The 27,202-nt window shown below is 37.6% G+C and overlaps 1 non-coding gene and 1 pseudogene across 1 annotated transcript; one reads left to right on the top strand and one right to left on the bottom strand.

Annotated features, from left to right (window-relative positions):
• Positions 1 to 26,795, top strand: part of LOC133059317 (regulator of nonsense transcripts 3B-like) — a 71,286-nt pseudogene extending 44,491 nt beyond the window's left edge.
• On the bottom strand, positions 12,602 to 12,673 carry TRNAC-ACA (transfer RNA cysteine (anticodon ACA)). The gene has a single exon. It is a non-coding gene; the product is annotated as a tRNA-Cys (tRNA).
• Positions 26,796 to 27,202: the final 407 nt, after the last annotated feature.

Genomic DNA, 27,202 nt, shown 5'->3' with positions numbered 1-27,202 from the left:
CACAGAGGCTCAGCTCTGTTCTCTGTGATGACTAGAGGGGTGGGACAGCGCGGGTAGGTGGCAGGGAGGCTCAAGAGGGAGCGGATAATATACATACAGCTGATTTGCTTTGTCGTACAGCACAAATTAACGCAGTATTGTAAAGCAATTATACACCGATTTTTTTTTTTTTTTTCTTTTTAAGCCTTGTTCCAGACATGGGATAAGGAGCAGATGAGAGATTTCTTCCCTTCTCTTCGGGAGAGATTCAAAGCCACACTATCTCCTAAGAAAATGTCCTCAAGAGTACTCTCAATTCCCTAGATCCAAATACTTTTCTACCCTCCATGTACAAGAGGAGTTTCAGAATTGTCCAATGTATTCTAACCACTATTTTTTTTAAAAAATTCCCAAAGTGTGTTAGCACTGTCTTTAAAATGTGGTTCACCTGAGACTGAATGAAGCATCTCCTTCCAGAAATAACACTAGGGAATTTTCCTCTCTACCTACCCTCCTTTACCTAGAGGTGACTAGTGTCTCAGAATTGACACAAATAACTCTTTGAAGCATTACTATGTCTGCCAATGTGATTATAACATTGTATATGGTTTATACTTATGTCAAAAGAAAAAGCGAGGGATGTAAAATGATGTATTTATAGATCGCCTTTAGAATTTCAGATTGAAAGGCCCTACATTAGACTTTTCATAGATTATATTTAAAAACTGTTAAAATGTTCTTATCACCCCAATCTGAGGAGAGAGACTTATTATTACTTTTTGCATTTAGCAAAATAAGGATCAGAATTGCTGTTATTTAAATTTACTTTAAGGAGTTCAAGACTAAAAAGTGCATTCTGGGGAATTTTGAAGTGGCATTGTTCACTGTGATAGTCACTAGACACAGGTAGCTATATAAATGTAAATTTAAATTAATTAGCTTATATAAAGTTAAAAATTCTAGTTCTTAGGTGCACTAGCCATGTTTCAAGTATGCGAGAGTTATAATTGGCTAGAGACTACCATGTTAAACAGTGCAAATATTTTAAAAAAATATCACATTGTTGTAGACATTTCAATTGAATAGCAGGACTCTCAAGATGAATACCACAGTTAAACCCATACACAGGGAATCAAATACTCTTCTTGTCAGGGGAGGTAGAGGAATGTTCTAGAGTTGTTCAGGATAGCCTTCTAAGGTAGGATTGAGAGTTTGTACCACACAAATGATGAAATGTTTTTCTTGGGACAGCTAAGCTGGTTTTGGTGATATGATTGAGGGAGCTTCCATGTTGGGCAGGGCATTAAGAATTGATTCTTCTCAATTATGAGGTTATAGCTGTGGGGAAATTGCCTTTGTATTACTAGATATAGACTTCATTACTCAGAAGAGCTGAAAGAGGATCTTAAAAGAGGCCAAGTCCCAGGATTTGACATTGTGCAAATTGAACTCACTGCTGAATGTTAACATTTTTGAGAGAAATTCACTTGGCTTACAGATGTGAGATATTTCCATTTTCTCTTCCTGTGTCTTTAAAATAGTTATAATTTAGACCCATAGTCACTTATTGAGACATCTTCATTCCTGTGTGTAAGATGTCACTGGAACTTTACTAGGAAAATCATAATGCACCTTCTCTTTATACAATTTATTTATTCTTCTTTGCTTTGGAAAATTGATTTATTTTATTTCAAAAGACCAGGAAAGGATGAGATAAAACCTGGAGACAATGAAAAAAATATATCCTGTTTGTTTTCTGTACAAAACAAAAGGTTAAGGCTTTTTTTTTTTTTTTTTTTTCAAAATAAAGCAAATAATTCTTTGGTCATCTATAATAGGACAGAGCTATTTTGAACAGTTTGATGTCATATCTACATCCCTCAAGGAAACAAAGGGGAAAGTCAGAGGAAAGGGAAAAGGCAGCTTTGATAAGTTCTGCCAGCCACTGGGCCCTGAGAGTGAAGCATCCTGTTTTTATCATGTGGCCGAAAACAGTGGAAAAAAATTTACTGCGATCAACGGTACCATTCTTTTGTTATTTCACAATTACCTGCCATAATTCCCTAAATAATCACACCAAGTGAGGGCCTTTGTAGTGACAACTGTGAAACAATGGGCCAGTCTATATAAAGGTCATTGGAAAATTACAGTCTGAGATGGAGAAAGAATGGTGACAAACCAGAGACACTTCGTGATATGAATAGCATTCTGAGTCCTGATTGTCTGTCGCCACTAGGTTTTATGACAGTCCTTTCCATGCCATCAATTAATACTCCCAATTATTGTAAAAGTCAGTGGGATACACTATACAGAAAAAGAAATAGAAAATATAATCCTCATAAAAATAAAGGATTCCTTTCAAACAAAAAATGACTTCTAAATGGACTTTTTGTGGTTCCTAGGATTGCTCTATCTATTAATCAGTCAATCATTTTAAGGGACTATAAGCAAAATTACCTCAGAGATTGCTACCACTTGGAATCCATATCCTTTCAGTTGTCTTATCTCTGGGTATCCAGGTGCAATCCAATAGCATTTATCAGCACAGCATCTATAGGATGTCACTGTAGCACAAGTACACTCCCAGAAATTACAGGAGAAACAGTTCTTCACCCACGTGTATATCAGACTGGCTTTCTAGGGTATCGTTCATGGTGGGGCAGAAAGAAGAGGGAACAGCCTCTCTGCATTTTAGTATGTTTAGGAATAATTTTGGAGCAAAGTTCTAAGGTTTTTTCTTCATGGATATGGTTCTTTAATTAATAGAAGATCATTAAACCTGAAATTATCTGGTAACTGACTTTCATCTTTACTGTCTTTGTCAGGACTTGTAAGAAATATTTAAAAACCTAACCAGTTACCTGAGGGTTTGTTTTACTTGCTGCCAAACAGCTGGGTAATTTAAACATATCCAGATAAAGTGATATTTTTCAATGATTTTATATGAGTTGTATAGACACAGCCTCAGATTGCAGGCGAGATGAACTGATATTCCGAGAGAGCTATTTATACAATTAAGCCTCTATCAAGAAAGAATGTGATTTCAACCTCTGTCCTTTGGAAAACATGATTTATACAAAATTGATTTACTATTTTAGAATGTCTACATATTGTTTTCTTCTAGTATGGCTTCCAGCCTCCCAGTGAATTGAAAATATTCGAGTACTTGGAATCCCAGTGGATTGCCACTGGGAATGAACAGAAGGTCTCGCTCCCTCCCCCTCCCCCCTCCTTTTCCTGTTTTCAAGTTCCAGAGCCAGATATATGGCTATGAGACAACACAGAAGCAGTGTCAAGAAAACCATTTTGCTCAAGGGACCTGGCAGTTGAACTCTCCCCAAAAGCTTTTAAAAAGAAAAAATACATATATATTAAATGCCAATTTTAAACAAATCCAAAGATTTGTGGAGCCCTTGTTCACCTCGTGATGTTGCTGGAGATGTGAATATACACCAAATGAGCTCACAGATTATGAAAAGTCAATGCTTAAAATCTCTTGAGTTTTCTAACAAGAGATCTGGGAAGTTTAAAAGCCTATCAGGTTTCCCAGAGATTATTAACTCTGGCTTGCATTTCAAAGTATATCAAGTGCTGTCTGCTTTATACCAAACAGAAGGGAATGTACTACCAGACGGAGCAGACAGAACTAATAAGAGCTGTAATAAATCAAATTAAGAAATATTTATTGAACATATCTGCATCTCCAGCATTGAGATGTTATGTGTGTGACAAATATAAAATATAAATAAAAAGGTCTGTGGTCTCAAAAAACTTAAATGAATTTGGAGAGATAAGATAATTGCACAGAAAATAAATAATAAAGTAGAATTTGAAAAGCAATTTCAAAGGCATGACCCAAGAAATATCATAAATAATAAAAATGAACCAAACCAGGAACATAAAAAATGTTATCATTTGAATTAGGCTAAACAGGCAACTTCATGAAAATTTTTCTGTGGAGAATAATGTTGCCCTTCAAGGTATATATATTTATACTTCTTCAGAGACCCACTCTTTGGCTGAATCCCAGGATTGTTCTATTTGCAAGGGGGTTGAATGGCCAAAATGGCTATAGCCAATAGACTCATAGAATGGCGTTAAAGTTAAATCATCAAATAAAAAACATTCCATAGTCAAGTCACTGAATTGCACTGTAGGGAAATATGGATCATTATGCTTGAAAATATCATAATATGACAATAATTACAGCTTCTATTTAAATTGCTAGACTTACATGAATGATCTAACAGATCTGCACATCCTTCAAAAATCTCTGAAAAGCCAAGCTTTATAGCAGTTTCATCTTATCTCTTCCTTCTTGTGTGAGTGTGCATGCTAAGTCACTTCAGTTGTGTCCGACTCTTTGCAAACCTATGGGCTGTAGCCTGCAAGCTTTTCTGTCCATGGGATTCTCCAGACAAGAATACCAGAGTGGGTTCCCATGTCCTCCTCCAGGGGACCTTCCTGACCCAAAGATTACACCCAAGTCTCCTGCATTCGTAGGCAGCTTCTTCACCACTAGTGCCACCTGGTTATGCTTATTAAGAAAATCCAAAATTATTTTAACTGAGATAAATTAAGCATGTTCCTATTCTCTTTGACCTGAAAGCACCTAAACACGCTCTGATGTAAATGAACTAGTTCCTATTGACATTCAGACAGTACTACATCATCTGAGTTTTGACAAAGACTTGAAACAAAGAATAATAAATAGCCATGAGACCCAGTATAAAGTAAATAAACAAAGGAAATGTTTTTAAATGAAGAAAGAATTTACAAATCCAGAAAAATTAACTAACACAGAGAAAGAAAGAGAGGTAAGGAAAAGGCTAAATCCCTTATCTTGAAAAAAGAGGAATCAAAATTATTTTTAATAGATTTTGGTCCTTTAACGTGGTTTGAAGAATGGTGTTAATATATTCAGCTAATCTCAAATAGGACTAAAAATAGAATGCTTACCTTGAAAGTCCCTGCTGAAAACAAAGCTGAAAGAGCCCCTACAGCAAAAAGAAAAAACTGAAAAAGCAAAGAAACTAGAATTAAATCATATACTGAGAGGAAAAAGTTTTAAACCATGCACAGTACATCAACAAGGTGGCAGGAGATGGTAAAAGCAGGTAAGTCAATAAAAGTGCTGTTTAAAATGTATGAACAGGAGACTTCCTCCATGATCCAGTGGTTACTATTTTCCCTTCCAATGCAGGAGGTGTGGGTCCAATCCCTAGTCAGGGAACTATGATCCCACATGCCTTGGGGTCAAAAAAACAAAACATGAAACAGAAGCAGTTATTGAATAAATTCAATAAAGACTTAAAAAAATGGTTCACATTAAAAAAAAAATTATTTAAAAAAACGTATGGACAGATTTAGGGACATTAGCAAGATAAAATTAGGTCCTGGAGCTAGCAACATCAGGGATCTTTTCCACTCATAGGCCTAAAAGGCAATGGGAGGAAACAGTTACCAGAGTGAAAGAAATCAGGTCGGCAAAGAGAGACTTTATCAGGCTGTGGCACTTGCTAGAGAGACAGCAATCACTGAGACCCAGCAGGAATGAACTAGGATAATAACTCCTCTGCTGCTGCTGCTAAGTCACTTCAGTCGTGTCCGACTCTGTGAGACCCCATAGACAGCAGCCCACCAGGCTCCCCCGTCCCTGGGATTCTCCAGGCAAGAACACTGGAGTGGGTTGCCATTTCCTTCTCCAATGCATGAAAGTGAAAAGTGAAAGTGAAGTCGCTCAGTCGTGTCCAACTCTTAGCCACCCCATGGACTGCAGCCTACCAGGCTCCTCCGTCCATGGGATTTTCCAGGCAAGAGTACTGGAGTGGGGTGCCATTGCCTTCTCTTAAAAGCTCCTCTACCTCACTCTTTTCCTGTCTGTCAATCTCTGTCAGAGTCTTCCACCAATGGACTCAACAGGCAGCTAGCGGGCAAGGAAGTCCTTGATGCCGTCCGTATAATTCAGCCTCCTGGAGCATAGAGCAGTAGAAATCATGGAGAGTTGATCTTGAGGTGCAAAAAAACCCCTAGATACCCAAAGATACAATGATTACAGAAATAAGCATAACATGATACACAGTGTTTTAGAAAAAAAAGTAAAAAAGTGAAAGTGTGAGTCACTCAGTCATGTCCAACTCTTTGCAAACCAATGGGCTGCATCCCACCAGGCTCTTCTGTCCATGGAATTCTCCAGGCAAGAATATTGGAGTGGGTAGCCATTCCCTTCTCCAGAGGATCTTCCCGACCCAGGGGTCAAACTGGGTCTCCTGCATTGCAGGCGGGTTCTTTACCATCTGAACCACCAGGGAAGCCCAGAAAATACAATTGAGTGTTTAAATTGTGATATATATACAATTGAGTGTTTAAAAAATTGCTTCATTGAGATGTATTTCACATATTATAAAATTCACTCTTTTAAAGTACACTATTAGTATCAGTGCTTAAGACGTCGCCTTTCAATTCCGGAGTGCAGGTTCAATCCCTGGTCAGGAAGCTAAGATACCACAAGCCTCACAGCCAAAAAACAAAAACATAAAAAAGAAACTATATAGTAACAAATTCAATAAAGACTTTAAAACTGGTTCACATTTTTAAAAAAGGACACGATTCTGTTATTATAATACATTCAGAATTATATAACACCACTCTATGTATAATTTTTAAATATTTTCATCACCTGCAAATGAAATTCCATGCTTAATAGCAGTTACTTTTCCATTTCCCTCTCCTCCCAATCCCTGGCAAACACTAACATATTAATATTTTCTTTCTCTATGGCCATGTTCTGGAGATGTTCTATACATGAAATCCTACAATACATGGTCTTTGGTCTGACTTGATGTAACAGAAGAGATCAAGAAGAGATGGAAAGAATACACAGAAGAACTGTACCAAAAAAATATCTTAATGACTGGGATAATCATGATAGTATTATCTCTCACTCAGAGCCAGGCATTCTGGAATGTAAAGTGTAGTGGGCCTTAGGAAGTGCTGCTGCCAATAAAACTAGTGGAAGTGATGAAATTCCAGCAGAGCTATTTAAAATCCTAAAAGATGATGCTATTAAAGTGCTGCAATCCATATGTCCACAAATTTGGAAAACCCAGCAGTTGCCACAAGACTGAAAAATGTCTTTCCTCATCCCAGTTCCCAAGAAGGGCAGTACTAAAGACTGTTCAAGCCGCTGAACAATTGCACTCATCTCCCATGCTAGTAAGGTTATGCTCAAAATCCTCCAGGCTAGGCTTCAGCATTATGTGAGCCAAGAGCTTCCAGATGTTGAAGCTGGGTCTATAAAAGGCCGAGGAACCAGAGATCAAATTGCCAACATTCATTGGACCATAGAGAAAGCAAGGGAATTCCAGGAAAAACATCTACCTCTGTGTCACTGACTATGCTAAACCTTTTGACTGTGCGGATCATAACAAGCTATGGAAAGCTTAAAGACATGGGAATATCAGACCATCTTACCTGTCTCCTGAGAAACCTGTTTGTGGGTCAAGAAGCAACAGTTAGAACCCTGTATGGGGCAACTGACTGGTTCAGGATTGAGAAAGGAGTACAACAAGACTGTTTATTGTCACCTTGTTTATTTAACTTATACACAGAGCACATCATTCAAAATGTTGGGCTGGATGAGTTACAAGCTGGAATCAAGATTGCCAGGAGAAATAGCAGCAACCTCAGATATGTGATGATACCACTCTAATGGCAGAAAGTGAAGAGGAACTAAAGAGCCTTTTGATTAGGTTGAAGGAGGAGAGTAAAAGGCTGGCTTAAAACTCAATATTAAAAAAACTAAGATCATGACATCTAGACCCATCACTTCATGGCAAATAGAAGGGGAAAATGTAGAAGCAATGATAGATTTCCTCTTCTTGGGCTCTAAAATCACTGTGAATGGTGACTGCAGTCATGAAATTAGAAGATGATTGCTCCTTGGCAGGAAAGCTATGACAAGCTTAGATAAAATGTTTAAAAGCAAAGACATCACTTTGTTGACAAAGTTAGTCTAGTCAAGGCTATGGTCTTTCCCTTAGTCCTGTACGGATGTGAGAGTTGGACAACAGAGAAAGCAGAGAGCCAAAGAATTGATGCTTTCAAACTGTGACACTGGAGATGATTCTTTAGAGTCCATAGGGAAGCAAGGAGATCAAACCAATCAGTCTTAAAGGAAATCAACCCTGAATATTCATTGGAAGGACTGATGCTGAAGCTGAAGCTCTAATACTTTGGACACCTGATGTGAACAGCTGACTCAATGGAAAAGATCTTGATGCTGGGAAAGACTGAAGGTTGAAGGAGAAGAGGGTGACAGAGGATGAGATGGTTGGATGGCATCACTGATTCAACGGACAGGAACTTGAGCAAACTCTGGGAGATGGTAAGGGACAGGGAAGCCTGGAGTGCTGTAGTCCATGCGGTTGCAAAAAGTTGAACATGACTTGGCAACTGAACAACAACATACTGTTTACAAGATACATCCATGAGGTAGAAGGAATCATTATCTCATTCTTTCTTATGGATGAATTACACTTCATGATATGAATATATCACATTTTGTTTTACCATTCTTCAGTTGATGAATATTTCATCATTTCTTCTTTTTGACTATTATGAACAACAGGTTGCTATGGACTTTCATGTGCAAGTTTTCTTTTCATGTGGACGTACATTTTCAATTCTCTTGTGTAACTATTTGGAGTGAAATTTCTGGGTCATGTGGTTTAACATTTTGAGGAACCGCCAAAAAGCTTTCCAAAGAGCTATGCCATTTACATTCCTATTAACAATACACGTAGATTCCAGTTTGCCCACATTCTTGCCAATACTTGTTATTATCTGTCTTTTTTTAAACTTTTGCCATCTTAGTGAGTATGAAGATGTATCTCATGTGGTTTTCATTTCCATTAATGACTAAAATTGTGTATTTTTTAATATGTGTCTTGACCATTAGTGTGTCAATGACAAATTGGCACTTTCCAAGGGCATTTGCCATCTGTATCTCCAAGGATTGAATTTTGGATTGCTGCAGCTTTTGACTTTCAACATGCCCTAAAAGGAATTCAGGGAGAGTGAGGCACTTTGTGCTCCAGGGAAACTGGTGAAACAGGTCTTTAGATAGATATTTTCAGGAACTAATTTCATGATCCTAATCCTTGCATCTTCTCATATCTAGAAAATCACTAAATCCCTTCATGGTGACATCAGTTCCTCGGGTTTAGCAGAAAACATTTTGTAAGATAAGTGCTTGATTGTATGAATTCCCCCTTCCCCAAAATCACATATATTGATCTTCCCCCTCCCTATGCCTTTGGAGCAGTTTCTCAGAGCTATCTGAGGTATTGTCCCCCAGGCTACAATCCTCATTTTGCCCCAAATAAAGCTTAACTCACAGCTTTCACGTTGTACATCATTTTTAGTCAACAAATATATATATATATATGTGTATATATATATATATATATTTAATTTTTGGAAACCTCTCTGTTCAAGTTTTTTATCCCTTTTAAAATTGGGTTATTGTCTTTTTATTTTTGTGCTTTCAGACTTCCTGTATTGTGGTTACAAGTCCCTGATTAGATATTTGATGTTCAAGTATTTCCTCCCACACTATGAGTTTTCTTTCCTCCTTCTTGATGGTGTCCTTTAAAGCACACAACATTTTAATTTAGATAAGGTCTAATTTTCCTAAATTTTTCTTTCAAATTTTGTGGTTTAGATGTCCTAGATGTATAACCCAAAGTCATGAAAACTTACTCTTGTGTTTTCTTCTGAGAATTGTATCATTTTATCACTTTAATTTCATTGGATGGTCCAATTTGAGTTAAGTTATGTGTGTGGTATGAAGTAAAAGTCTTAATTTCATTCTTTGCATGTGAACATCTAGGCATCTTAGCACCATCTGTTGAAAGGATTTTCCTCCCTTGAATTGTTCTGGGACTCTTGTCAAAATGAATTAATGATAAATGTGTAACTTTATTTTTAGACTCTCAATTCTATTTCTCTGGTGAATTTATCTATCAATCAATTGATTGATATTTCTATCATGAATCTATCATTTATCCTTTTGTCAGTACTACACTGGCTCAATTACCATAGCTAGTAAGTTTTGAAGTCAAAAAACATGAATCCTCTTTTTCCTTTTCGAGATAGTTTGGTTGTTCTGGGTTTCTGACTTTCCATATGAGTTTTAGAGTCACTTTGTCAATTTCTTAAATAAAAAGAAAAATTGGGATTTTACAAGGAATTGTGTTGAACCTGTATATCAATTTGGAGAGTATTATCTTGTCAGTGTTGTCTTCCAATCTCTGAGCATTGGATATTGTTTCAGTGGTTTATGTTTTCTTTAATTATTTTCAATGATGGTAGGAGAAGTGGGTGGTGGGGTTAAAAGGCATAAACTTCCAGTTTGTTGTTGTGTAGTTAATAAGTCATGTCTGACTCTTTTTGTGACCCCACAGACTGTAGCCCATCAGGCTCCTCTGTCCATGGGATTTTCCAGACAAGAATACTGAAATGGATTGCCATTTCCTTTTCCGGGGATCTTCCCGACCCAGAGATCCAACCTGTATCTCCCATATTGTGAGTGGATTCATTAATATTGAACCATCTGGGAAGTCAAACTTCCAGTTGTGAAATAAGTAAATCATGGGGAAGTAATGTATAATATGGTGACTATAGTTAATAAATACTGTATTGCTTATTTGAAAGTTGCTAAGAGAGTAGATCTTAAAAGTTCTCATCACAAGAAAAGAACTTATTTATAACTATGTGAAGTGTGATGGATATTAACTAGACTTATTATAGTGATGATTTCACAATACATAATTACCAGTGGGACAATGCAGGGGTTGGGGTGCCAACCCCACATCATGTAAAATCCACCTATAACTTTATAGTTGGTTTTCTGAACCCACATTTCTGCACCCTTGGGTTCAAGCAACCATGGATTGTGCAGTATTGTGGTAACTATTTGTTAGGAAAAAAAAAAGCTTGGGTGGGGTTGGCAAACTTCTTGAGCCATGATAGCTTTCAAAAAGCAGAAATATATCAAAACATATAATATATATGCACACACACACACACGTATTAAAAAAAACAAAAAACAAAACAAAACAAAAAACAGCCATGAGGGGGAATAAAGACATAATGGAGTTTACAATGAGGTCAAAATTGCAGTTCAAGTGAGAATGTGCTATTTGGAACTGTATTTTCCAGAGAAAGCAGATCTCATACATTTGTATATATGCTTGCCAGAGAGAAGTGATTTTTTAATACTCTTTCCTGCATTTGCTGCCTGGGAGTGTTTAACTCAAACTCTAAGGAGACCCTGTCTCTTAAGGAGTAGGAATCATTTCTGGAAGTGTACAGAAGATTGATGGTAGCCAAGCTTGGATTAATTCAAAGTTTCTAGTTCCATGAGTGAAACTAGATCCCTGGGGACTTGGAAATTACTATGGGATTTTCAAATAAACAGGTTTTGAAAGCACTGATACAGGCTAATTGCTAACAGAAACTTGAGAGGCTGGCAGAAAGAGCTATGCCAATGACTGGTGAAAAATATTTGGTTTGAGCAAGATTTTTAATGGCAAAAAACCCCCAGAAAGTCTCAGAGACTAGGATGTTCTGTTGATTAACTTATTCTGCAGTCTGCCCCGAGGCCTTATCAGTGGATTAAGCCATCCTTATGTCCAATTCTCTGCTGGGCTTTCCTATGCTTTAAAGAAAATACAAGAACTGATGACTTGCTGAATTTAAAATGATTCTTCACTAAAGAAGAAAAACATTATTCATGTTTACATTAGAGGACAGTTTCTGCTGAAGTGATTTGCCTAGGACCACTGAAGCAAAGCTTAGAGATTCCTACAGAGTTGGACACGATTCATGAAAGAGGGATCTTTGAGCCATGTTTGCTAAACACTCTTGAATTTCACAATAAAACCCAAGGGATTGTTTGAATATTCACCATTGGTTGAATTCATCAAGGTTTAGAAGGAAAAAGCTGTTATTTTAACTGCCCTCTGGAAGCTGGATTGAGCAATGACATTTAGATGTGAGACACTGGGGCAGCTTTGAAACTCAGAAGTTACTTGGGCATTCCTCTGACTCTTAAAGTTGGAGCCTCTCGTTGGACCCTGCTGGTTGTGGAAAGTAGGTCAATTGCTCAATGTAGATTAGTGTGCTCTTTAGAGCTAGGCAAGTGGGTCATGTGGTAAAGAATCTGCCTGCCAAACAGGAGACATGGGTTCGATCTCTAATCTGGAAAGATCCCCTGGAAAAGGAAACAGCAACCCACTCCAGTATGCTTGCCTGGGAAATCCCAAGGACAGAGGAGCATGGTAGGTTATAGTCCATAAGGTCGCAAAATGGTTGGACACAATTTAGCAATTGAACAACAACAGAGCTGGCCCAGGACACAAAGTAGGGCTATGTCTCTTTATTTGAACCTAGTATGAGACATTGACTCATAACTATTTTATGCATACGTAATCATTCAGTCATGTCCTACTCTTTGCGACCTAGGTTGCTTGGACTGTAACCTACCAGGCTCCTCTGTCCATGGGATTTTCCAGGCAAGAGTACTGGAGTGGGTTGCCATTTCCTTCTCCAGAGGATCTTCCCAACCCAGGGATCGAACCTGGGTCTCCTACATTGTAGGCAGACGCTTTACCGTCTGAGCCACCAGGGAAGTTATCTATGTTTGGGACTAAATATAATCAAATAAGTGATGAATTTGTTGTAGAGAATGAGAAAGGAAGATGTTACATTTTTAATGTAAATGTGAATGATTATGAATGGTATGGCCATATTTCAAAATGGAGATGAAAAAACAAAGAAAAGTATTGACAAAGAATATTACCAGCACAACTTTAAATTGACTGGACTTTAGCCATCATTTAACCCAACTTGCTGTCTTTATTGATTAAGAAATCTCTGAAGCCTGTAAATATCAAGTAATCCATAGGCTTAGCAGAAGAGCCAATCTTAGAACCCAGACTTACTAAAACTTAAGTCCCTAGGTAATGTTTCTCAGAGAGGAAATAACTAGGCTCTTGATGAGATGGTCCAAATGGTAAATTAAGATTGTAGAATAACTGTAGGACGAAGGGGAAAGAGGAAAGACTAGAGAGGCATTTGCCCAGTTTTCATTGAGGATGGAGAGCTAACCTAGAACTTAAAAAAAAAACAGAAGGGAGATGTTGATTAGGTGGTGAAGTATGTGGTTATATGTGATGAAATGCAAGTTAAATGCTTTTATCATATGAAATAGGTTTGCTATAGAAATGGCACTGGATATTACACAGAGCCATTCGTATAGAATAGCACTAGTCATCAATTCCTTGTTGTTTAGTCACCAAGTCGTGTCTGACTCTTTGCAACCCTGTGGACTGTAGCCTGCCAGGCTCTTCTGTCCATGGGATTTCCCAGGCAAGAATACTGGAGTGGGTTGCCATTTCCTTCCTCAGGAGTTCTTCCCACCCAGGGATCGAATATTGCAGGCAGATTCTTTACCTCTGAGCCACTATATACTCAACTACCAGTAATCAAAATCTACCTGTGACTACTAGCATGTCCAAAGCTGATAGTCACTACTTCAGCCCATACAAAGAAAAGCAATAGTGAGTGAGAATTTGGACATAATGCAGAAAAAGAGAAGATTGAGGGCAAACATTGAAGCTAACACACGTTACTAATGGAATTTTTTCCTACTGCCTTGATAGATTACCTTCTCTATTTGCACATTTTAATTTATCTCCCATCTTCCTCATGCTTGATCTGCTTTCCCAAAAGAATTTCTTTACTTTGATTTAAAAACTATTTGCTCAAGCCTCTCCTGAAGACCCATAAGCCAATAGAATATGGATTTGTTCTTTTCCCCCCCTTTGAATTGTGTGCCATGTAATCAATACAAATTCAGTATGCAAAGCATACAATACTCGTGGATCTGATTGTTTCTGGCAGTCAGTAGCTAAAACTTCATATTGTAATATGTTTGTGATTGTCAGTATACAGAGGTTGTATTTACTCCAAGGAACATAAGACAGAAAAGCAAGCAACTCTTCTAAGGTCAATATGCACAAAATCAAAAATAGATATAAAACCTTTTGCTTCCTGGTTTAATATTTTAGCAGTATCTTTAATTTTATTTTTGCACATCTGCAGCATTTGGTATGATTCAGATTACCTGAAAAGATAGTCCAAAAATGACTCTCTCCTTTTAAGTTCTGCTAAATATAGTCCTATATGGATAGCAGAAATTGTAAAATAAAATAAGTTGTTCTCTTAAAGAAAGAAATTCAAAACACTGTACATGCTACATATGGAGAGATTTAATAAAAATTTGTCCCAGAACTGAAAAATCAGTAGTGTGTATAACATCTTATGCTTTAATCCTATTACTTTGAGCATTTAATGTAATTTGCAAAAAACTGTTATTCCCAATAAAAATGTAGAAAATAATGGATTTATGTAGTATGAAATAACACATTGAAATAAAACTGTCACCATACTTTCATTTTTCTATGATGTGCTAGTTTTCACTCACATATGGAACTCAAGTACTGTGGCTTTACAAATGGAGAGTCAAAAGAGCCTTTAATGGTGATTAACACTAATTCTAAATATATACATTTTGATGAATGCAAAAATCTATTTAATAAAAAGATTTAAGATGTTCAAAAAGGGTCTTGTACAAAGCTAAAACAAGCTTTCTTTGAAAAACTGAATCTGTTCATTTTTAAAAAATGACATCATCCAAGATGTGTTTTTAATCAATTATCATTGTAGATAATTCTGAGGGCAACATGGTTGGAAAAACAATGGTGTGATTAACTAGGCGTTGACCTGGTGTCATGGCACTGGTCCAGGGAGAGCTTATTAGTTTGCACTAGCAGTAAATATGAAACCCAGGGCATTGTAAATCACAACTGTAGGATTAATCTGAATGTGAATCAGATACCCAGGTAAAACTGAGACATTCCCGGTTAGTTCAAAACAGCTACAGGAGGTCAGTGGAGAGAAAATAACAGTTTCCATTTTATATATAATTTTCGATTGAAAAAATTGATCCTTACACTTAATAATGTTCCAAAAAACAAGGGCACTTAGACTTGCTGGTGATGCTGGTCAGGGCAAGATCTCTTTTTGAGGGGTGGGGGTAGTACTATATTTTGTCTCTCAAAGTGTCTTGTCCAATCATGTGTTCAAAACTTGGCAAATCAGTACACCTTAAGGCCATAATTCCAGCACCATAAACTCATTTTGTTTAGTTCGTCTGTCTCATCATAGAAGATTTCATTCTTAGAAAAACATTCTGACCCTTCTTCCTTGTGGCAGCCAATTAATTGACTGGGCCACATTAAACAGTGATAGAAAATTGATTGGAAGAGTGATGAACCTTGTTTTGATCCATCCCTAATTTACATACATATGCTTAATCAGGAAGTTAAAAAGAGTCTTTAGTAATGATACTCTGAAACTTATATACCACATAAGGAAAGAGTATTCTCAAAGTTCATTGCACTTGGGATTGTCAGGTAGATTCATTTCCTACCTGTCATGCATATGTAAACTTTGTTTGCAATGTTTATTAATTGGTCAAAATCAATAAGGTTGAATTTTTCATTACTCTGTTACTTCTGGATATGCCTCTGATAGTATGACCATCAGAGGGAAATGAGAAGAGGGAAAATATGTGCAAGGTAATTATTTGACATTATGGTAAAACAGCAACAATAAGATTGTTTTAGTAAATGCAATTTCTTTTTAAGAGCAAACTCAATAAACCCAGTTGTGTATGGTGCTGTGTGTGTGCTCAGTTGATCAATCATGTCCGACTCTTTGTAACCCCATCCATGGACGGTAGACCCCCGAGCTCCTCTGTCCATGGGATTTTCCAAGCAAGGGGTTGCCATGTCCTGCTCCAGAGGATCTTCCTGACCCAGGGATTCAACCCATGTCTCTTGCATCTCCTTCACTGGTAGTGAATTCTTTACCACTGTGCCACCTGGGTAGCCCTAACTGTGTATGGAAACATGGCCAAGTCAGTGTACTAAATTAGTAATGTAAGCTAATCAGAAACAAACATGTGCTGCATACTCCTTTGGGATTTCTACATGTGTATTCTTCCATTTATATATATATACTTTTCAACCAGACATACTGAGTGTATGTAAAAAATATATTTCCCTACTGTTGTCTGCTTATAAGCCAGCTGCTGTTGTTGCTCTGATAGTTTCCATTAAGACCTACTTGTTCTTTCCCAGAGGTGCTGAAAATGTTCACTGTGGTATGAGTCATACTGATGGCTGCTTTCTGTCAGAGGATGGATCAGTGTGGGATGCCTAATTCCAGAAGGGTCTAGGACAGCTGAAGAGACAGCTTGTGTCTATCCTCTTAATGCTCAGTCCATTCCAGAAACGTACACACAAAACATAGCCCTTTCAATCTAGACCAAAGACTTCTTTAACACTTTGATTGTCTCAGATCTACTATAGAAGCAAAGCAAGAATAGAGTGGCAGACATAAAATTATATTGCACGTGTGATTATTATCCTGGGATATTAATACACCCTTTTTTTCAACCTGTTTAAGAGAGAGCTAAATTAACCTAGTAAATTAAAAGATGATATGAAAAGACCTTAAAAGAATCTACTTTTATGATTATAGAAAATACAAAAGTATATAGGGGAGGTGAAATTTTTATGTCATTCAATTTTGTTAGCATGCAGAAAGCCAATTATATAAAATTAAATTTCAAGCCTGATTGATTTTTTAAATATTCATTTTAAGCACTGCATTTGGTGTTTATAATATTATAGAGGAAATATAAAAAAATGTCTGCTGCCTTCAGGAATTAAATGAAACCTACACTGTCAATAGCCTAGCTAGGGCTTTTGACAAAGTATTATGACATTTCTATATTATGTGGCACCATAAAATGCTAAACATACACAGAACACAGCACTATAAGTTTCAAAAAGCACATGCTGGAAACTAGAGTGTTTGGCATTTATAGCTGGCTAGCACAGGAAGATAATGAGGAGTTTGATACCTTGGAAATCATAACTATGAAATATAATATAGCAATAGTTTACCATCAAGATGGATCATATATCATACAATATTGGAGGATAATTCAATACAATGCAATACAATCTGCTTTTCATTTCAAGTGGAGGGTGATGTAAGCCATAATTTACCCAGGTAGTACTCATGTGGGAAATAATGACAAATTTAGAGCAACGCATGAAAAAAAAAAAAAAAATAGGAAAAACATGAACGATTTGATGTCCTTTGGCTCCCAACTTTTCCCCCTACTTTTCTTAACCTTCTCCTTCAGTGGAAAATCTTTATGTTAATATGGATTCGTGATGAAATATAAATATTTCTTTAAAAATATAATGGGACATAACACAACGACTGCATAGTATTACCCAATAATTGTTGATTGATATAAAATGAGATAAATCATTTACATGATAGATTACTGTGGGTATCTAGGTCTCCAGGAGAATTTCAATTTAAATAATTGTCTATTAAAATCACTTTCTGTGTTAAGATGTGCAATGACTCTTCTCATACAATTATTTCTTTATCAAAAAATTCATTTATGTCATATACAAATGGAGTTGAGGTGGCATAGGGCCAGCATGTCTGGATTTTAAAAAGAGCTAAGTGTCTGATACTCTGCTTTGATTTTTCTTTTCAGCATTTAATGAACTATCGTGAGACAGTAGGAAGACAGAAGGAATTGCTAGTGAACAATAGAATAATTCTTTGTGTTCTAACAAAATAGTGGAACCCTACGGCTTTTTCTTATTGTCCAAATAGGCTTTGTAGACTGTTGTCACTCAAGTTCTCCATCTTGTACCTACTGCTAGATGAAAATATGTCTAGTAAAGAGAGGGTCAGAGGGAGTTTGTGGTGTGGCTCTGAGTTTTAGCCCCATCTCTGCCCTTACTTCCTTTTTTAAAATATAATAAGATATCCCTCTGCTTTTGCCCTTACTTCCTTTTTTAAAATATAATAAGATATCCCTCTGCTTTTGACTTCCTAAAATCTAAAGACACTGTATAAACAGTGGAGCCATTTTTCTTTTTTTTTTTTTTTCCTATGTAGACTAAAGTTTACATCACCATTACATGCATCTTCCTGAAAACCAAGAAAAAAATCAGTTTCAACCAATAGTCAAGAGATAGGTCTACCTTTTCATATCTGATGACAGTGGAATCATTTTCACACTTTAACTCTGTGTTCCAGTTTTACGACTCATTTGTACTTATATGCTCTGCTAAGTCACTTCAGTTGGGTCTAACTCTGTGATGCTATGGACCGTAGCCCACCAGGCTCCTCTGACATGGGATTCTCCAGGCAAGAACACTGGCGTGAGTTGCCATGCCCTTCTTCAGGGAATCTATTCAGGAATTGAACCCCTTTCTCTTATATCTCTTGCATTGGCAGGTAGGTTCTTTACAACTAGCACCACCTGGGAAGCCATATAGATATGGTGATAATAGTTGCAAAACATACACTTTCCTTTTAATGATCAATGGTAACATGAGAAAAAAACAAACATGAGGTTAATATAAATTTTCTCAATCATTTTAATTTGGTGTTAAAATGTTTGCTTTTGCAAATTTGTATTTTTTTTTTATTCTGGAGGAAGACATTATTTTAATTAATTTGAGTTCCTAGATAACTTTCACAGATAGCACAGAAGGTAACATAAATTCCTGCATAAGTTTCTCAAGTAAGAAAATGAATTTAAGATTAACAAGGGGGAAGGGTAGTGGGGAGGGATAGATTGAGAGTTTAGGACTGACATACACACTTTACTCTCTTTAAAATAGATACTACTATATAGCATAGGGAACTCTGCTCAACGTTCTGTAATAACCTAAATAGGAAATGATTTTGAAAAAGAATAGATACATGTATGTGACTGAATCATTTTGCTGTATACCTGAAGCTAACTCAACATTCTTAATCAACTATACTCTGATATAAAATAAAAATCCTTTAAAATACATTTTTAAGCACACACACCATCTTCTCAGTGTTCTTTTCAAATTTTTAAACCTAATTCCTCTTATTTTTCCTTAGGGATTGTTTTTTAAAGAGGTAAAGAAAAAAATAAAAACAGTTGTCAAGATGGTTATTTTGAATATTGTATTTTAATTTTATTATAGTCATTTCCCCCCTTTAGTCAAGTAAACTTAACTTCTTTTACATTCTTTTTTGCCCACTTTGCCAATTATATAATCATTTTAGATGTTCTAGCTGAGTGTCTTTGTACATATTCAAAACCATTTACTTCATCTTATTCACTTTAAAAAAAATTTTGAATGCAATTAAAAAGCTGTATTGTATACAAGTTATACCAAAATTAAAGGTTCTAGGAAAGTTATTATGTAGCAAACATTCATGGAGAAGGTCTAGGTTAAATAGACTAACACTTCAACAGCAGGGCTTAACTTAGATTTACTTATTTATGTACTGATAAACAACCTGATTTATATCACGAATGAATTGTCAGAGCTTAAAAAAATAAACATTAAAAAAAGAGAAAAACAAATAGTTGAGAGAGAGAAAGACAGAGTAAAGCGAATATAAGGGCCACACTTAAATAAACTCCTAGACATATAGAACCAAAGAGCCTCTGGATGAAAGTGAAAGAGGAGAGTGAAAAAGTTGGCTTAAAACTTGTCAATGTATGACAAAACCCACTGCAATGTTGTGAAGTAATTAGCCTCCAACTAATAAAAATAAATGAAAAAAAAAGAAAAAAAAACTCAACATTCAGAAAACTAAGATCCCGGCATCCAGTCCCATCACTTCATGGCAAATAGATGGGGAAACAATGACAAGAGACAGGCTTTATTTTGGGGAGCTCCAAAATCATTGCAGATGGTGACTGCAGCCATGAAATTAAAAGACGCTTACTCCTTGGAAGGAAAGTTATGACCAACCTAGACAGTATATTAAAAAGCAGAGACATTACTTTGCCAACAAAGGTCCGTCTGGTCAAGGCTTTGGTTTTTCCAGTGGTCATGTATGGATGTGAGAGTTGGACTCTAAAGAAAGCTGAGCACTGAAGAATTGATGCTTTTGAAGTGTGGTATTGGAGAAGACCCTTGAGAGTCCCTTGGACTGCAAGGAGATCCAACCAGTCCATCCTAAAGGAAATCAGTCCTGAATATTCATTGGAAGGACTGAGCTAGATGAAACTCCAATACTTTGGCCACCTGATGCGAAGAACTGACTCATTAGAAAAGACCCTGATGCTGGGAAAGATTGAAGGCTGAAGGAGAAGGGTACGACAAAGATGAGATGTTTGGATGGCATCACCAACTCGATGGACATGAGTTTGAGTAGGTTCTGAGAGCTGGTGATGGACAGGGAAACCTGGTGTGCTGCAGTCCATGGGGCCGCAAAGAGTTGGACATGACTGAGAGACTGAACTGAACTGAACTGGAGACAGATAGAAGTGTAAACATATGTATTAGATATAATGTAGTTTAAAAAGTAGGCCACAAATTTTGCCTCAAAGCTTTTAGCAGGTTAAGTAAAAAGGGAACTAGTATCAAGTATAAGAATCCACAGTGTTTCTAAGATTTCAGAATGAAAATGAAATAGAAAACAGTAATTGAGGAAAAAAATAATCCAAAAGTAGAAATCTGAGGTTTTTCTCTCATCACTTCTCATAAAGTATTGAATAATGTAATAGAAATATGCCTATTGTAAGTATAGTGGTAATTTTATTGGACTGTTTCTGATGGTGCTTCTTAATACAGACAACTGGTATAAAGTTATGGACAATTAAGTGCAAATCAATAAAAATATAAAATATTGTGGTTGAATGCCCAGCTCTTTGGTTTGATACAAATGTGTTAGTCGCTCAGTCGTGTCCAACTCTTTGCGATCCCATGGACTATGGCCCATGAGGTTCCTCTGTCCATGAAATTTTCCAGGCAAGAATACTGGAGTGGGTTGCTATTTCCTTCTGCAGGGGATCTGACCCAAACCAGGAATCGAACCTGGGTCTCCTGCACTGGAGGCAGACTCTTTACCATCTGAACCACTAGGGACATAAAGACAGAGTCAAAATATATAAAAGAATAAATGTTTAGCATGTTCATCAAACCTATTTCTGTTGTTTAGTTCATCAGTCTCTTTTGCAACCCCTTGGACTGTAGTCCACCAGGCTCCACTGTACATGTGATTTCCCAGGCAAGAATACTGGAGTGGGTTGCCATTTCCTTTCTCCAGGGGATCTTTGTGACCCAGGGGTTGAACCCTCATCTCCTGCATTGACTCTCTCAGTCTACATCTAGAAAGAATTCACTATCACTCATGTTTTGATAACTATTAAATAACAAAGACTTAAACATTTTCACCTGCCTGAAAAAACCTGTAGTGAAGCTGTTGGGCACTACAGATTAAATGCTGAATCATATTCATCAAAACTCTATTAACAAAGATAGTGTCTTCGCCTGCCTCTCTTATCAGATCTACAATCGGATCTAATCATAAGAAAAGGTGAAAATCTTAAGAAAAGCTGAAAGTGAAAGTTGCTCAGTTGTGTCCTACTCTCTGCAACCCCATGGACTATACAGTCCATGGAATTCTCCAGGCAAAAATACTAGAGTGGGTTCCCTTCTCCAGAGGATCTTCCCAACTCAGGGATCAAACCCAGGTCTCCAGCATTGCAGGTGTATACTTTACCAGCTGAGCCATCAGGGAAGCCTTAAGAAAAGGTATGGAGAAGAAATAAATCATCAGCCCAAAGGAATAACCAAAATCCCCCTTTTCAATGCAGGGACTATCAAACTTAAAAACATGTAGTTCTACTGTACTTGTTTGGAAATTCTCTCTGGGGTTATACACAGATTTCTTTAGAGAGATAAACTCAAATTCCAGTAGAATCAGTACCACTGATGTTAACAAGAGGTAGACACAGATGCTGATATTCACAGCAAGATATGTTTCAATAGAAATAGCTGTTTTTTAGTATATTTGAGCTCTGAACACCAATCACAATTAATAACAATGAAAGTGATTTGAAACACACACAATGGCCTATAAATACAGTTTTGATTTGTTTGGCCCTTCTCAAAATTAAAAATGAAATGCTACTACTCATTTGCCAAACACTTCAACTATTTGGTCAGATTCATTTTGAGAGAATCTGGAAGATGTTCCATTACTTTAAATGTTGCCTTTTTAGAAGAAAGAGTAAGCTTGCTCCCCACCCCCATGCCCCAAGAGAGAGAGAGTACAGAATAGAATTCTCCTGGAAAAAATTTCAAGGTCTGTATTCTCAAAGAAATGTAATGTCTTATTTGCCCCATCAGCTCCATTCCAGGGCCACACAGCAGTTTTGTTCTATTGCTTATTTTATTCCCCCCTTCTGTAACCTCTCATTCTCACAGCACTGAAAGAGTTTAAACAAAAATGACTTTGTTTGGTTCTGCAGAATTAACACGACACTCAGGCTTATTTATAATTGACTGCAGATGTTCTTTAAGCAGAGAAAAGCCTCAGCCTTGCATGTATAATTCTTCCACAGCCCTAATGGAGAGAAGTGAGTCCAAAATTAGCAACTTTTTAAAGTCAAATCTGGCTATCCGTTGCAAGACTTTGTTTTTTGGTGTTGCTTTGTTTTGTTTTCAATTTTCCAAGGGCATCCAGACAGAAGATCTTTCAAGATCTTTATAGGAAGGGCCATTATGTTTCTAAGAAACTTACAGAAGAAAGAAATCCAAACCAATCATTGTGGCAGTGCATTTATGTCTCCCCTCTTCTCTGAGGTTGTCTTAATAATAAGACACTGTCCTTGAGAGTTGTTGCTGCTAAGAAACAGGACTTTTTAAAAACTCACCAAAAAATGTTGATCTCTATGCAGCAGAGTGGCAAGTTTTGAAGGGAATGAGGTCAACCCAAGGGTTCTGTTTTGACTGTCTTGAGTCTGAGTTGCTGACATGGACAAACTTGTGAAAACCAGCTGAAGAAAGGAACGCTCTGTGTTCTTTCCACTCCTGGCTTCAACAATTTGCCTCACAATATGTTACAACCTCATTGTTTCTTCCAGATCCAAGGCCATGTGTTTATGTGTCCAAACAACAGGTTTTGAGACTGCTTATGTTGCCTTTTAAAAATATCACTTTAAATATTGAGAACCTCAGAACTAAACTGTTAGTGTACCATGTCTCTGCTCCAGAGACCTGACCATGGGACCCACTAGGGAAAAAATGCAAGGCCCAAAGAAATTCATGTTTTAGGTAGAGGAGGTGTGTGTACTATTTTCTTTTTGGTAAAAATTTCAAGACAGTTAAGCAAACTTTCAGAATGTGTGATTACATCTAATGTGAAAATACATAATCCCTCAAAATTACATGTTTGTTTAATTGAGAACAAAATGTTTGAATGTAGTTGTTAAGTCACTAAGTTGTGTCTGACTCTTTGAGACTCCATGACTGCAGCATACCAGGCTTCTCTGTCCATCACCATCTTCCAGAATTTGCTCAAATTCATGTCCATTTAGTCGCTGGTCCCCTCCAAGGATCTCATCTTGTTTCCCCCTTCTCCTCCTTCTCTTAATCTTTCCTAGCATCAGGGTTTGATGATAGAGTTCAGTTCAGTTCAGTGGCTCAGTCGTGTCCAACTCATTGCGACCCCATGGACTGCAGCACGCCAGGCTTTCCTGTCCATCACCAACTCCTGGAGTTTGCTCAAACTCATGTCCATTGAATCAGTGATGTCTTCCAACCATCTCATTCTCTCTTGTCCCCTTCTCCTCCAGCCTTCAATCTTTCCCAGAATCAGGGTCTTTTCCAATGAGTCAGTTCTTCGCATCAGGTGACCAAAGTACTGGAGCTTCAGATTTAGCATCAGTCTTTCCAATGAACATTCAGGACTGATTTCCTTTAAGACTGACTGGTTGGATCTCCTTACTGTCTAAGGGACACTCAAGAGTCTTCTCCACCAGACAGTTCAAAGGCATCAATTCTTCATCGCTAAGCCTTCTTTATGGTTCAACTCTCACATCCATACATGACTACTGGAAAAACCATAGCCTTGACTAGATGGACCTTGTTGGCAAAGTAATGTCTCTGCTTTTTAATATGCTATCTAGGTTGGTCATAACTTTCCTTCCAAGGAGTAAGTGTCTTTTAATTTCATGGCTGCAGTCACCATCTGCAGTGATTTTGGAGCCCCCAAAAATAAAGTCTGCCACTGTTGCCACTATTTCTCCTTCTTTTTGCCGTGAAGTGATGGGACCGGATGCCATGACCTCAGTTTTCTGAGTGTTGAGTTTTAAGCCAGCCTTTTCACCCTCCTCTTTCACTTTCATCAAGAGGCTCTTTAGTTCTTCTTTGCTTTCTGCCATAAGGGTGGTGTCATCTGCATATCTGAGGTTATTGGTATTTCTCCCGGCAATCTTGATTCCAGCTTGTGCTTCATAGAGCCTGGCATTTCGCATAATGTAGTCTGCATATAAGTTAAATAAAGCAGGGTGACAATATGCAGCCTTGATGTATTCCTTTCCCGATTTGGAATCAGTCTGTTGTTCCATGTCCAGTTCTAACTGTTGCATCTTAATCTGCATAGAAATTTTTCAGGAGGCAGGTCACGTGGTCTGGTATTCCCATCTCTTGTAAAATTTTCCACAGTTTGTTGTGATCGACACAGTCAAAAGCTTTGGTGTAATCAATAAAGCAGAAGTAGATGTTTTTCTGGAACTCTCTTGCTTTTTCAATGATCCAACGGATGTTGGCAATTTGATCTCTGGTTCCTTTGTCTTTTCTAAATCCAGCTTGAACATCTGGAAGTTCATGGTTCACGTGCTGTTGAAGCCTGGCTTGGAGAATAGAGGGAGGGGACAATAATGTTAATGAACATAGAAGTCAGCCCTGGGTTTATTTTTTTTTTTTTAATATTTATTTATTTATTTGGCTGCACCAGGTCTTAGCTATGGCATATGAGATTTAGTTGCATGACCGGGAATTGAACCCAGATCTCAAGCACTGGAAGCATGGAGTATCAGTCACTGGATCACCAGGGCAGTCCCCAGTCCCTGTTTTAGCCTTAGGATTAGAGTCAGATAGATATTCCTGTAAAGAAGGGGATTCCTGAATTCACCAGCATCTTCAGCTCCTCACCCAACCTGCTGACAAGAGAATATCTACCCTGGAGTCTCTCTGCTGCCCCCTCAGTCACTGGATTTTTATTGATTTCAACACTATGCTTGCATTTTGCAAAAGTTCACCTGCAAGTATAACATGAACATTAGGTTTTAGTGCCCTAGGAAACAAGGATTTTGCCTCCATGGAATTATTTTCAAGGGTTGAGTTATACAGTCCTTCAGATCTTAATTTAAGTAGAGGAAGCATCCTTTGGCATATGGTTTAAAATAAGACTTCTCAGCAGGGGCTGGGAGGCATAGGTGACCAGCATAGCCAGTGTTTAGGCTGAGGTACCATGGTGCTACAGGCAGTGCTGGTGGGGCTTCAGGAGACAGCACTAAAGGGGAAGGTAACCAGGATTGGAACAAGGAGAGGAAAGAGGCATTGAGCAAGGTGGTATTTGGAGATTACCACCCACTTTGACCAAGGAGCAGCTTCAGGAACATCTTCAGCCTATGCCTGAGCAAGATTATTTTGAGTTTTTTTCTAAAGATACTAGTAGGTATTCGCATATGTATGCAAGAGCATACATCAATTTTTAAAGCCAAGAGGACATTATTTTGTTCAATCATTTCATCATTATTTTGATGGTTGTGATGGTTATTCCTTGACAATAAAAGGTCAGGAATATCCTGCCATTGTAGAATTTGCACCTTTTCAAAAAGCTGCAAAAAAGAAGACCAATAAAAGAGATACTGATCCAGAATATAGAAAATTTTTGGAGAGATATGCCACAGATAATGAGAAAATGACATCTACTCCAGAGATACTGCTAGAGGAAATAGAAGCAAAAAATAGAGAACTAATAGCTAAAAAGGCAACTCCACTTTCGAGCTTCCTGAAAAACGAGCAAAAGATAAGAGAAGAATGGAGGTGGTGAGAAATAGAAAGAAAAAGACAAAGAGAAGGAGAGAGGAGGAAGTGGAAAGAAGAAGAGAAACAAAATCAGAAAGATATAGAAAAGCTAAAGAAGATAGACTGAGTTCCAGTAAGGGGCGAATTAAAGGATGAACCAAAGATCAAGCTGCTCAAGAAGCCAGATAAAGGACATGAAAAAGAATTGGACAAAAAAGCTCAAGAAATTGGCCAAAGAGAATCTGAGTGATGAAAGAGCCTGTGGGCAAAACTGTACCCTGTCCAGGAGTTCTGAGGGTGAATTTAAGGATGAAAAGCCTAAGAGATCTGAAGATGAGAGTGGCAGAGAATACAGGGAGAGAAAGCGGGATTACAAATGAGACCAAGAGCTGATCCTGCGGGAGAGAGAGAGGCTGAAGCGGCAGGAAGAAGAGATCTGCATGCAGAAGGAGCGCTATGAGAAGGAGAAGGCGTGCAAGAGAAAGGAAGAAGAAATGAAGAAGGAGAAAGAAGCACTTTACGATAAAGGAAAGAAGCCTGAAGGCACAGAGCCAGTAGGCAACTCAGAAAAAAACTGAAAAGAAAGAAGTGGTTAAGAGAGATCGCGTAAGAAACAAGGATCGCCCAGTGATGCAGCTTTACCAGCCAGGAGCTAGAAGCCGACATCGACTCTGTCCCCCTGAGACCAGCACCAGGACTGGAGATTCAGCCATATAAATAAAGCAGGAAAGCGTTATTAGCCACAGAAAAGAAGGAAGCGAGGAGTGATAAGTCCAAATGGCCTTAGGTTTCCTGACTGCCTAGGCAGCCAAAGAGCATGGAATTGAGCAATCCGGAAGTGCCTTCTGGGCAAAGGAACAAAGAGAGAGAGAAAAAGGGGGTTGCTGTGCTGGTGGGGTACACTGCAGAAGAGTATGTTTTGCGTCAAAGCAGGAACCTGATTGCAGGTTCAGATAGGAAGTACAATGTTCATTTTTTTATGCAGTTTCTACAAATTAACTTTAAAATGTCAGACAAAGCTGATGGGGAGAAGACATGCATTGCAGTTTGCAGGCAAGAAATGTCACCAGAGGACTTATTTAAGTATGACACGAGAAGAAGATATGAGAACTGGCTTTAAAATCAAAAGGTTTTGTTAATCCTGGATTGAAGTTTCTTAAATTTCAGTGGAGCAG

The sequence above is a fragment of the Dama dama genome, chromosome 7 (assembly GCF_033118175.1).
Source record: "Dama dama isolate Ldn47 chromosome 7, ASM3311817v1, whole genome shotgun sequence".
Lineage (NCBI taxonomy): Eukaryota > Metazoa > Chordata > Mammalia > Artiodactyla > Cervidae > Dama > Dama dama.
This window is presented reverse-complemented; position numbering and strand designations above follow the sequence as displayed.